Source organism: Cricetulus griseus, chromosome 3 (genome assembly GCF_003668045.3).
Source record: "Cricetulus griseus strain 17A/GY chromosome 3, alternate assembly CriGri-PICRH-1.0, whole genome shotgun sequence".
Taxonomy (NCBI): domain Eukaryota; kingdom Metazoa; phylum Chordata; class Mammalia; order Rodentia; family Cricetidae; genus Cricetulus; species Cricetulus griseus.
This window is the reverse complement of record NC_048596.1, coordinates 270013715-270026186: the sequence shown is the minus strand read 5'-3', so window position 1 is coordinate 270026186 and position 12472 is coordinate 270013715. Positions and strand designations below refer to the sequence as shown.

General features: G+C 48.5%; 1 protein-coding gene and 1 long non-coding RNA gene across 6 annotated transcripts in view; one reads left to right on the top strand and one right to left on the bottom strand.

Moving 5' to 3' along the window:
• The window catches only part of Spin1 (spindlin 1), a 50822-nt gene extending 39335 nt beyond the window's left edge, over positions 1-11487 (bottom strand). Inside the window, exon 1 of one of the 4 annotated variants that reach the window (XM_035442969.1) lies at positions 11327-11487. The gene's annotated coding sequence lies outside the window, so the exon portion shown is untranslated. Of the gene's footprint in view, positions 1-6232; positions 6256-6684; positions 6899-11326 lie in introns of those variants that run through there. The other 3 variants (XM_027409917.2, XM_027409919.2, XM_027409922.2) reach the window with 3 other exon arrangements.
• Positions 7017-12114, top strand: LOC103163430. 2 transcript variants are annotated; one of them, XR_003484225.2, is made up of 3 exons: positions 7017-10475; positions 10949-11033; positions 11476-12114. It is a non-coding gene; the product is annotated as an uncharacterized LOC103163430 (long non-coding RNA). The 2 variants fall into 2 exon arrangements; XR_003484223.2 differs by having other exon boundaries at positions 7017-11033.
• Positions 12115-12472: the final 358 nt, after the last annotated feature.

Here is a 12472-nt window from a genome sequence, read left to right as displayed (position 1 = left end):
ACCATCAACATTCCATTTGCAGTATCACCTCAGCCACAGGAACTTCTACCCGGGTTCAGAGAGTTCTGCTTCTGCAGGTCACACACAAGCAAGGTCAGAGCCCACAGGAAACGACATGAACAATGTTTGCCAGAGCTACCAACATGCTCTTGCTCTTCCCACTCATCTATCTCCCTTCCTTTCCCAAATGTCTGCCTGTGGGCTTCCAACTCCAATATAAGACACAGAGCCCACTGTGGCCCAGAGGCTTCTCTTCTGTCCCCTACAATGGCAGCTCAACTTGCTGTAACAAACCCCTGGAAGCATACGCCTCACCCACCTATCCTAGAAGTGCTGCTACTGCCAAGCGGCTCCTCACTGTATTTCTGAAATATCCCAGACCAGAGGCAGGCTCAGGGGCAGTGTTAGGAAGTTAGTTCACCAGGAGTCCCCAGAATCGTCGGCATCAAGCAACCACCTATAGTACTGAAAAAAGGAAATTAAAATACATGTATTTCTAGTTTCAAAACTCAAACACCCAAAAAGGAACAGAAACTTATATTACTGGGGCAGGTGGGGCTGATAAAGGGCCAATGGAAATGGCACTATGACTTCTGAAAATTGTTGAATCCTGAATAACATAAATGTTCACAGGGGTATGTGACAGAGGACACACACACACACCCAAAAAAAAAGGCAAGAAAATTAAAGCAAGCAGCATGTAGTGGCCAGGCTGCAATCCCAGAACTTCAAGAGCTGAGCCAAGAGGATCACAAGACCCTGTCTCAAAAAGCCAAACATCAAAAACATTACAATAACCCTCAGAGGCTAAGACAGTTTAAGAATTTAATGCAAATAAACTATCAAGCTGGTAGCACAACTGAAATTTTCTTTTCAAGGCAGGGTGTGTGTGTGGGGGGGGGGTTGATTTCTCCTTGTACTGTGAGACCTAGGGATGGGTCTCAGGTTGTCAAGTTTGCCTGAAGAAGTAGCACTTTTACACTACTGAGCCATCTTACCAGTCAGTTAATATTTTAAAATGGCTTTATGGTTCAGAATATCAACAATATATCCTATATAGTTAAGTTTTTAAAGACATAAAGAATTGTCAAACATAACCTACAGCTGCTCTACTTACTAATTAATTTTCAAATGTCTATATCTGTGTTGCAGGATAATGCAATTACATTGACGTTGCTAAGACTACACATTTCAACACTAGAGAAAAGGGATGAATTCCGTGTGAAACCTAAAGTGCTAACCTTGAACTAAAGGATTCCACACAACATCAAAATGTATGCATGTCCCAAGCCAGCCCAACAGAAGTAGGACAGGAGCAGTAGTAGCACTAATGACACAACACTCCAGCATAGGCATTTGGAGAAAAGTACAACCTGAAGCCCAGATATCTCATGTCAGGAAGCAAAAACCAAAACAGATCTAACTAAGATTAACATGGCAATGTCAGGTAAAGGCCAGTGTGGTCAAGTTGGGACAAACTGAAGAAAAAGAGTGACTATATGATTAAAAAACTGAATACAAAAAAAAGAAAGAATAGAATAGAAGGAAGGAAGGAAGGAAGGAAGGAAGGAAGGAAGGAAGGAAGGACAGATTCACAAGTCTACAATAATCCAAAAGTAAGCAAGTAACACCCCAAGACAACAGCTTAGTATCATAGTTTCTTTTGTGTTCTGGGATAAAATACCCTCAACAAAAGCAACCTGAGGGAGAAAGGTCTGTTCTGGGTCAGAGTTCAAGGGAGCAGATGCAAATGAAGGGAGCAGGAGCTGGAAGCTGCTGGTTGCTTATGAAGGCATCTGCTCTGTTCCCTTTCTCCACTTCTGCAGACCAGGATCTGTCAGGGACCCATGCCAGCCACAGTGGGTGGGTCTCCCACATCAATTAACTGAATTAAGATAATCTTGCACAAAACACAGGCAACTCAGAAGCCTGTCTCCCAGGTGACAGTAGATTCTGTCATGGTGACAATTCACAGGAACCATCACAAATAGGAAAAAGACTATTCCTTCCCCATTGGCCTGTGTCAGGACCCGAGTCAAGCTGTAGTAGCAATTTCATGATAGATAAGACTGACAAAACCAACATGAAAACACAAAGCATGGATTTTGTAAGGATGGAAGTACAGACAAAATGCTGAGCCAGCAGCTAGTTGACTAGAATTAGCCCTGGAGGATGGAGGAGCCAGGAATATGGATGGACAGAGATACACAGGAAGGAGTAGGGAGGGACTTAGAGATGGGCTCTTTTTGGTGTGGGATGAGCGTAGAGATGCTTCTCTTGTTGGGTTTCCAGCAAAAAGGAAGTTCTGCTGGCTTCTCGGGGTCTCTGATACAGCAGGTATTCACACCAACATCTGACTCCTGCGTATGGACTGGTAAATAGAATGAGAGAGACCTAGTTAAAACCTACATTTGACTGCTGCTGCTGAGCCAGTGCCAGGGGGACAGGAAATCCCACCAGGCCATGGTCTGAGTGGCCCGGTGATGTGTACTGGCTGCAGACAGTAGTCAAAATATCAGCAGATACAGCTGCAGTCGCTAAACTGACAGAAAAGCAACAAGGAATGAACTGTGATGAGCTTGGGCCTATTCCTGATAAGGCACTTAAGCCTCCTCAGAATAAAAGGTAACCTCTTCTAACTTTTAGCTGGAACTCAAAGCCTGAATAGGTGGGTAAATTTCTCCCACTGAAGACTATTAACTCCTACCAGTGTCAACTCTATTCCCTCTGTCCCCACCCACCATTTGGACTTGGTTTCTTTCCTACTTAAATACTCTTGGTCCTAGCGTAGCACATCTTTCTCTTCTCAGACATTCATGAGCAAGCAAGCCCACCACACTAGGCACATGCACCTTCCCCCAAAAAACATCAGACTGGGGGAGGGGGGCTGAGGTTAAGAGCATGGGCTGTTCTTCCAGAGGTCCTGGGTTCAATTCCCAGCAACCACATGGTGACTCACAACTGTCTGTAACTCCAACCCAGGGGATCTGACACTCTCACAGACATACATGTAGGCAAAACACCAACGTACACAAAAATAGATATCAATTATTTTTAAAAGACTATTAAATTGTAAAAACATGCACTTATCATGTACTTAAGTCCTACAAGACTCAGAAAGGACTTAATACTATTTTTAAAGATTATTTCTAATATTCGTGGATGTTTTGCAAGTATGTATGTATGTATATTCGCACCATGTGCAAGCAGTGCCCATGGAAGCCAGAAGAAGGCATTGGAGTCCCTGGAACTGGAACTACAAACCTTTTGAGCTGCCACATGGGTGCTAGGCAGCAAACAGGAGTCCTCTGCAAAGAGCAGCAGGTGCTCTTAACAGCTAAGCCATCTCTCCAGCTTTTGACTTAGGACTATTTTAAGTTAGGCACCCAGTAAGGACTTCTAGACTCAATATTAAGAAACCCTGAAGCAAGCCATTTACTTCATCATAAAGACCAGGCATTAGTAAATGTGGCAAAGCTGGGAAGGAAGGGAAAAGATCAACACTGACTTTTCCAGCTGTGTTTCTGGAACTACACTGGGATAGGCTTCCTCCAGGTCTGCAGCTCAGGAACGGAGGGCTTTAAAGTCTCCAGTCCAAGTGTCTGACCAGTACTGCAGAGGTTAGTTCTACCCAGAGGGGAAGGTCCTGGCTTCTAGCCACACCACTCCAAAACAATGCTTTTCACAACACCAGACTTCCAAACTAGACAAAGCAGTTAGATAAAACAAGCATCTTGCAGCTTCTCATTTAGGAATAGGAAAAGAATAAACATTTAGCTGAAAATATTTGTATTTAAATGTTCCTAAGCAAACTGAGATTCTACTAATGGGCATGCACACATTCATTTCCAATCTCTAACTACTCCACAACAATAGGTCTGTGTTGCCTGAAACTTTAATCCTTCTGCCTCTTCCATCCCTTAGTGCTGGGATTGCAAGTGTGCTCCATGCCTGGCTCCTTCCCATGTATTTCTAACATACTAGAAAAAAAAATGCGGCCAATAATTAATGACACAGTTACTATGGGTGCAACTGTGTTAGGTACCCCAAAGGTCAAACTCCACAAAAAAAGTTCTTCCTAGGAGACTCACTCTTATCAAATGGTAAGGGTGAAATTTTGGACCACCCACAAAGCAAAGAGGTACACACAAACTACATCAATCCCAACAAGTAAAGGGAGGCATCACTACCTAACAGAACACACACAAGAACAGAGTCAAATAAAAAAATAAATAGAGGCCATAGTCTTCAACCTCAGTCTTACACTAGGCTTCAACAGACCAGGTTACAAATCAAAATGGAGTCACTCCTACTGATGTTAGCCAAACTGAAACTAAGTTGTTATTTGACCTTCAGAACAGACCCTTGCAGCCTACATAACAATCAAGTCCCCTCAGTTTCAGTTTGGGAAACCCTGTCCTGAAGTTTCTCTATTAATGTCTCCAGTTTTCCATTTCAAAAGGGAAGTAACTTTAAATTCACCAATCCTCTTGGTCTTTTGTTTTCAGCCCTTTTGTGTCCCATAAAAGGAAGATCCAAGCCCACTACAGCAATAATTTTCAGAGTTCCCAAAATGAAACTGTGAACTATGATCCTACGGAGAAGAGGACAGGGCACCTCATCCCACAGAAGGGCAGAGATTGGCAGGCACCTGAAGCACAAGGTGTCCCCAAGTGTTACTGGCATTCTGTACTGTGGTCTGCTTGCAGCTGGTAATTAAAGGTACTATGTAAACAAACTGTCAGCCCCCTCTCTACCCACCACTGGGGGCACTCAGGGAGAGGGGCAGGTCAACAACATGAAAGAAATGCTGGCATTCCCTAAAACAATCTGCACTCTTTCCGGACAGTTAGATAGGAGTCACTTTGTTGTACCAGGAGGCTGAACCTGGATTCCAGCCTGTGCAGAGAAATTGCTCCACCACTGAGCTCTACCTCCAGCCTCCTTCTGACTCTTTGAAACAGGACCTTAATTAAATTACCCAAGCTGGCCTTGACTTTCCAACCCCTGTTACCAGCCCTTGGGATTACATGCCTGTTATTGCTAGGCTTAGTGATAGTATTGTAGGTAATGCAGGGGTGACCAAGTGACTAGCTATGGAATGCAAGGTGGCAATCTCAACACTATTCTCTTGGCTATCCCAGAAAGTCTCAGAACCCATCTCTCTTGAACAGTAAGCGTGGAAATCAGGCAAAGTCTATGTTTAAAAAATCTTAAGCAGGGCTCAGCAGTTAAGAGCAGTCAATGGCTGCTCTTCCAAAGGGCCCAGGTTTGATTCCCAGCACCCACTCGGCACTCACAACTATCTTAACTCCAGTCCCAGGAGATGAGAGCCCTCTCCTGGCCTCCTTGGGCACCAGGCATCCATACAGTATACACACAAGATACTTATACACATATATTTCAAAAATCCTAAGTATAAAAAGATAACCCCCTCATCAGAGTGCAGCTTGCACTCCAGGTTAAGATAGGATACTGGGTTCAATTCCAGCCTAGAATACAAGAGACTTCGTAGAAATTAATTTAGACTGAAAGCCCTTTTGCTTGACCCATTTCATTGGCATTTTAGTAGGATTTTAAGCTAATTCCATTTTACTTATTGTAAGAAACACTACAATTCTTATAAACATCAGGCAATATACACAATTATTAAATCTGATAATGAACGTCCTGTCAATCAGTCACCATTTTTTTTTTAATTTTCCCATTAACTAATGCCGAAAGGGTGAAAGGGAAGGCTAAAGACAGAGCTTCCTCTATCTTTGCAAAATTTCACCACCTCGAAAGTGTGCTCAGGGTGTGCAAGTAAAAACGTCTACGATCGGGTTTCATTTTCACCGCCTAACAAAAGCTATGGAGAAGGCAATTACTCTCCATCAATGCTTTCAGGCTGCAGTCCCTTCCAGAAAATTCCAAGGAAAGTTACAGAGGTATCAACATTTCGGTACGGATCCCATCTTCCGCGAGTGTCACACTGAAATCCTTTACGCTCAAACGTGACCTGGTAGGGCTTTTGGATGCACACGATAAATAAACCTTTAAACCAGGAGAGGAAGACTTCCGACAGAAAAACCCTTGCAAAACCCGAGACCCAATTCACAGGTTAGAGAAACCCAAATCGATAGAAAAACAATTGCGTAAACAAACTTTGTGATGCGCATGCAACGACGCGGATGGCTGAAGCCATTTCTCAGCCCGACACCCCCTCCTCCCGGAAAGGCCCGGAACGCACCATCCGTGCAGGAAGCCACCCGGGACCGCGACCCCCAGCCAGCGCTGAGTGCGCAGTGCCCGCGCCGCGCTCCCATCCCGGCGCATTCCGGGAGGCAAACCCAAGGTCACGCGGGCCCGCGCCCCGAGCCCCCCAGGCAGGGCGTCACCAGGGTGACCCGCCGCGGGGGTCCCGCCACGCCCCTCCCCGCCCGGTTACGCAATGCCCGCCGCCCCCGCCCCCCGCCCGCGCGGAACAAAGCGCGCGGGAAGCGGCCCGCGGGCTGGGGCAGGGACCCCGCGCGCGCCATGTTGGCGGGGGCGGCGGGGACCGGCGGGGGCGGCGAACAAAGGAACTCGCGCACGCCCCGGCCCCGGCCCGCCGCGCCCCGGCCCCACCGAGCCCGGCCGGCAGGGGGCGCTGAGGGGCGCCGCCCGCGGACAATGCGCCCGGGGCCCGCGGGCTGCGCTCACCTGGGTCCGTGCGCCGCGAGCAACCCCCCGCCAACCTCACCGCTCTCCAGTCACCGTCCTGCGCCCGGCCCCGCGCGCGTCTCACCTGCCGGCCGCCGAGGCCGCCCACGGGGCCGCCGTGGCTCGCTGTGCTCCCCGCCGGCCCAGCCCGAGCCAGACGGCGCCTCCCCACCCCCGCTGCTCGCCGCGGCCGCCGCCCGCCCCCCGGCCGCCACGGCGCACGCGCACTGCGCCCGCCGAACTGCGACGGCCGCGCCGCCCCGGCGCCCGGCGCCGCCGGACGTACTGCGCAGGCGCCGGCAGGGGGCGGAGTCTGGAGGCGAGGGCGGGGCCTGGCGCTGCTCACCTGGAGGGTGGGGCGCGCACCCGTGGGCGCCAGGTGCGCGCTGGGGAGCCGCGGGCGGTGCGCAGGCCCGGGCTCCCTTAGGGGCGCAGCGAGGTCAGGAAAGGCGAACGGCGAGCCGCGGGCGTCAGCGCGCCGGCGTTGGCACTTGCACAGGAGGACGGGTTTCAGGAAGTATCCTGCCTCTTTGTCCTGGGACGTTACATCCGCTGTCTCGGGGCCTCGCTAGCTGCGGAGATGAATGGGGCTGGGTCACGTGGCCGTGCACAGCGCAGGTGCGCTCTCGACCCTGCAGAGCGGCAGCTTCTTCGGGCTGCAGGACGCGAGCCCTTTAAAAATATGGATGGTCTCCCCAAGCTCCCTCGAAGACACACCGCCTTGCTGCACGCCGCACTGCGCAGCAGCCGGGAAGCTCGGCTCGGTCGGCAGCAGAGTCCAGGGCCGCCTGCGAGCACCTGCTGAGAGCACCTGCTGCAAACACCTGGCCTGGCTTATCTGCAGCCACTGTCCTAGAAGTCACCCCGGGGTCCTCGCGAGGCTGCAAGCCAAGACTTCGCACGATCGCACGTGAATCCGTGCGACTTCGGTTCCAGTTAAGACGCCTTTTGAGGATCTGCTGGGCTATGTGCAGAAAGAGGGAGACAGGAAACATCCAGAATGATTTGGTTCGGGGGCGAGGCGGGCGTGGGGGAGTCGAGTGCGGGACCTGGAGGTTCGTGTGGATCTCATCCAGCCTGGCACGCTTCTGTCTCCTAACCTCCCCTAGCCTAGTGTCTGCAGCCAGGCGGCCAGCGACCTGGTTCCTCGAGTGCTACAGCACTGACGCATTGTAATAAGCCTCCTGCCAGAGTGTTGTCGGGTCGAATTACAAGACGTTATTGGAAAGCCCTTTGCGCACTCCAAACCTGCAGCACGTTTGTTAGTTCACAGTGCTCTTTGGGCATCTTTTTTCATTTTTCAAAATAAGATTGATATGTGCCTGCTCAGATCAAAGTGCTTGTCTTAGATGACACTCTTGGCAGGAGCAACATTGTCAACCGACCAACGAGAAGGCTAATTTCAGTAGAGACACAGCCAGCCTCGTGAGCATTGAGAGATGATTAGCTTTTTTGTTGGTGTTTAATGTGTGATAGTGGAGGCTGACAAGAACAAGAAGGGTGTGATGGGAAGGGGAGGCTGGAGTGGTAGTCTGGAACACTTCCTCTTCGTTGGTGAAATGCCTGGGTTTCTCTGCTGTATTAGGGTTCTGTAGATTAGCAAGGTACAGTGTGTGTGTGTGTGTGTGTGTGTGTGTGTGTGTGTGTGTGTGAGAGAGAGAGAGAGAGAGAGAGAGAGAGAGAGAGTGTTTTACTAGAATAGCTTGCAGACTGTGGTCCAGCTAGTCTAACAGTCCAGTAGTTGCTCAGTTCACAAGGCTGCATGTCTCAGCTGGTCTTCAGCGTACACTGGAATCTAATGTCAGTGAAGCACTGGACTTGCTAGTGGAAGCAAGAACAAGCAGGCAAAGACAGCAAGCTTCCTTCTTCCATGTCCTTTAAATAGGCTGCCAGCAGGTGTGCCACAGATTAAAGGTTTATCTTCCTCCCTCAAAAGATCCAGATTAAAGTTGTATCTTCTCACCTCAGAGATCTGAAATGATTTAATTAAGCAAGAACCCCTCATGGGTGTCCCCAGCAATTTTTTGGGGTTTCAGTTAGTTCCAGATGTAGTCAAGTTGGCAACCAAGAATAGACATCACATCTGCCTGGCAGTGTTGACACTTGTGACCTGGTGATTGGGAGGAATAGAGTTTTGGGTTGTTTTGCTTGAAGCAAGGTCTCACTGTCTAGCTGACCTAGAATGTGTTAGGTAAACCAGGCAGGCCTTTAACTTAAGATATTCCTGTGTAAGCCTCTCCAATGCCTGGCTGGATGACTGGGTTTTAAGGATGATTCCCCTGTGCTCTGTAGGGTGTTTGGCAGCATCCATGGCTTCTACCCACCTGCGGCCACTGGCAGATGCTCCCCCTCAATACTGGTCAACCAAATCCTCCAAGCCTAACCTTCTCTGTCTTCCCAAGCCCTGGTTTAAAAACTCACCTCTGCTGATTGTCTCCAGCAAACTGTCAAAAGTATATAAGCCACATCCTAGAGAGGTGAATGCCTAAATGGGATCTGGGGACAGGCTTTGCTTGTTTGCTTGTTTGTTTGTTTGTGTTTGTTTTTTTGAAACAAGGTCTTGTATAGCCCAGGCTGGCCTGAACTTTTTTTTATGTAGCCATCTTGGCCATCTTAAACCCCTTCCTCATCCACCTGCCTCCACCTCCCAAGAGCTGGAATGACAAGCATATACCACCACATCCAACTCAAATTGGACGTTTTGTGGGGAGTGGTGGCACACCCCTTTAATACCAGCACTCAGGAGGTGGAGGCAGCCTGAGTTTGATCTGGAACCTACATGTTGAAAAGAGAAAAACAGCTTCCTAGTGTTGTCATCTGACCACCACACCTGCACTGTGCCATTCACACGGACCCAAATAACATAAAATTTAAAATGTTATATATAAAATCGAATAAGCTCTGATTTTGCTTCCTACTGGCTCATCTTAAAATTCTTTTCTGCAGTGAAGTCAAGGATCCTGCTTTACATTCCTGAGGGGCCTCGTAAGGATAAGTGAACTCCTTGGGCGGCTGGCAGCAGTTCTAGTCTGTTTCACCAGCTGACAAGTATTCTCAGTTACAGGATGACTTACAGGAGTTCCTGCTAGCTCCACGACTGGCACCAGCAACTATAGATTCACAAGCCCCTCTCACTAGAGAATTGTGGCATCACAGTGGTCTCCCAAGAACAGAGACAGTTCTGTTGAGCCTGTATAGGTCACTAGGAACAGCATTCTTAGAGCCACAACCAATATGCTCTTGCTAAACTAGGCTTGGCCTATACCCACCTCTATACTAAGGATAAGGAAAGTTTGACTTAAAGCAGCCTCCAGAATTGTCAACTGCACCTCGCTTGACATGTGAACAAGGTGTAACCTAACGTGAGTATGCCCTGTTTGCAAGCGAATGTCAGCTACTCCCCAGCTGAGCTTCCACAGATTGCAGCTGACTGACTGAGCACAGCAAGCTCTATAAGGCAAACATGGATTCTGAATCACTAAGGTATTTTCTGTATGACATTGCCTTTTCTCTAGCCACAAGTATAACCTGGACATATGGTAGGGCCAGACATGTTTGGTTCAGAACAGTGCTTGGATCTAGAACCTCTTCTCATAGGCTGCTTGCTTGATTGCTTTTTCTGACAGTCTCACAGTCCAAGGCTGTGCCTCTAACTCCTTACGTAACCAACGCAGACCTTGAACTTCCATTGCAGATGCTTCTATCCTCAAAGATTTGGGGTCACAGGTGTACAGCACCACACCAAGTGTATTCACTACTGGGGATGCGTCCCAGGACATCGTGAATGCCAGGTAATCTCTGTCAACTGAGCCGCTTCCCCAAAGCAACTCAGGGTTTCTCTAACACTCATTATACAAGCACGGTGGGTTCTGTGTGGAAGTCATTGGGCCACCATAACCTGTCTAGGTGATCAAAAAGCTCAGAAGGCCTCAGTGGAAGAAAGTTGGGATCAGACATAATTGGGCGTAGCCAGCCCTAGCAGGATCCTCTCCAGCTACCTGTCACACTTGGTGTCATAGGAGGCTGGAGGAGATTAGGATGTGTGCCCAAGGCCTTGTGATAACTAAAGTTGTGTTTTAGGTTTAAATTACTGTGCTTAAGAGATCTATAAAACAGTGCCATTCTCTGGGAGTCCTGGATATGGACCTGGCCAGTATTCATTGTCCTGGACAATATGTAATAAAGCCTGCTTCAAATTTGGCTCAGGAATTGTGGTAGTGATCTTATTCGCATCTGGTGGGATTAACAGCCTCTATTTCCTCAGTCTTCCAGGTCTTCTCCTGTAAGCACCCTTGTGTCTGTCCTCTGCCATGTCTCCACTATCCAGATGAAAGCTCTGCTGAGAGAAGGTGTTAACCCTGGGTGTCCCCCAGCTGCCTTACTTAATTTTCTGTTGCTGTGATAAAATACTCCAACAAAAGCAGCTTAAGAAAGGAGGGTTTGTTTCAGTTCACAGTTTGAGGTAGAGTTCCATCAAGATGGGGAAGTCAGTGGAAGGAACCTGAAACTTTTAGTCCCAGTCAGAAATAAGAGTGCAATGATCCAACCAAGAAATGGTTCCACCCACAGAGAGCAGCTCTCCTCTCCTCGGTTAAGATAATGCCCCCAGGGACATGCTCAGAGTCCCATCCCCAAGACTCACCAACCAGCCCTGAGCTTGGATGTCCTTGAGAACAGGATACACGTGAGCCCAAAGTCCTTCAAGTAGGCTGTCGGGAAGTAGTGTCAGTCTAAGATGGCTGCCAGGGTGACGTCATACAACTTCTAACTTCATTATAACTCCATCTGCAGGCAGACACAAACCTCCAAAGCCACGATAGTCATCGATTGTCACGACTGCAAGGAAGGAACTATAAGGAGAGAAGAGAACAGGTTCTGCGTGCTAGGGAGATCTCCATCCGTTTCCGGAAAGATGTAGATAGTCCTCCCTTCACCAGCCTGTCATCCCAACGCTGGAAAGTTGATTTGGAAGAAAGTCTCTGCTACTCAGTTGATCTTGATCCACATTTCCAATCAAAGGGGGCAAAAACTGGGTAATTAAAGGGTTCATCGATGACTACTGAAGACCAGTTAGGACCTGTAGATGGATTCCTTAATTTTAAAAATTGATCCCCAGGCGTGTCCTATAGAGGCAAGATATAATAATAATAATGAGGGGCCATGGGAAGAAAATGGAGCCTCCTCTTGCCCCTGCTTGCTGAGAACCTAGAGAATCATGAAGGCCAAAATTCCATAAATTTCCCATCTTGTAAAACTTGTTTTAGGTCTGCTATATTCCTGGAAATTAATGGTCTCACCCATTTCCTTCATATCCTTTGTGCTAATTCTTTTAAAGCTAGCCAGTCATGAAAGACTGTGAGATCAGACCCCAGCCTATAGGAAAAAGACACAACCTCCACCTGCCTTAGAATAAAAACCAAGTGAGCTTACCGCCCCAGTGTTCTTGCTAGCATGGTTTGTGCTATGGTGGAGCTGGATTACAGGTGTGTTCTGCCACACCTGGTGTATGCGGTGCTGGAGTGAACCCAAGGTTTCATGCATGTAGTCCCCACCCTGAGCTATATCCCCAGCCCAACACAGTCATTTTCTGTCATAGCTTAATATCTGGCAACTAGAGATCCTGCAGGCACAAGATACAGTTGCCAACCCCTCCAGGCTTCGTTCCTGTGGTGAATAGGAATGTCCCCCATAGACTTATATGGTTGAATGCTTGGTCACTAGGAATGACACCCTTAGGAGGTGTGGCCTTGGTGTGTCACGGGGGTGGGCTTTGAGGTCTCAGAAGTTC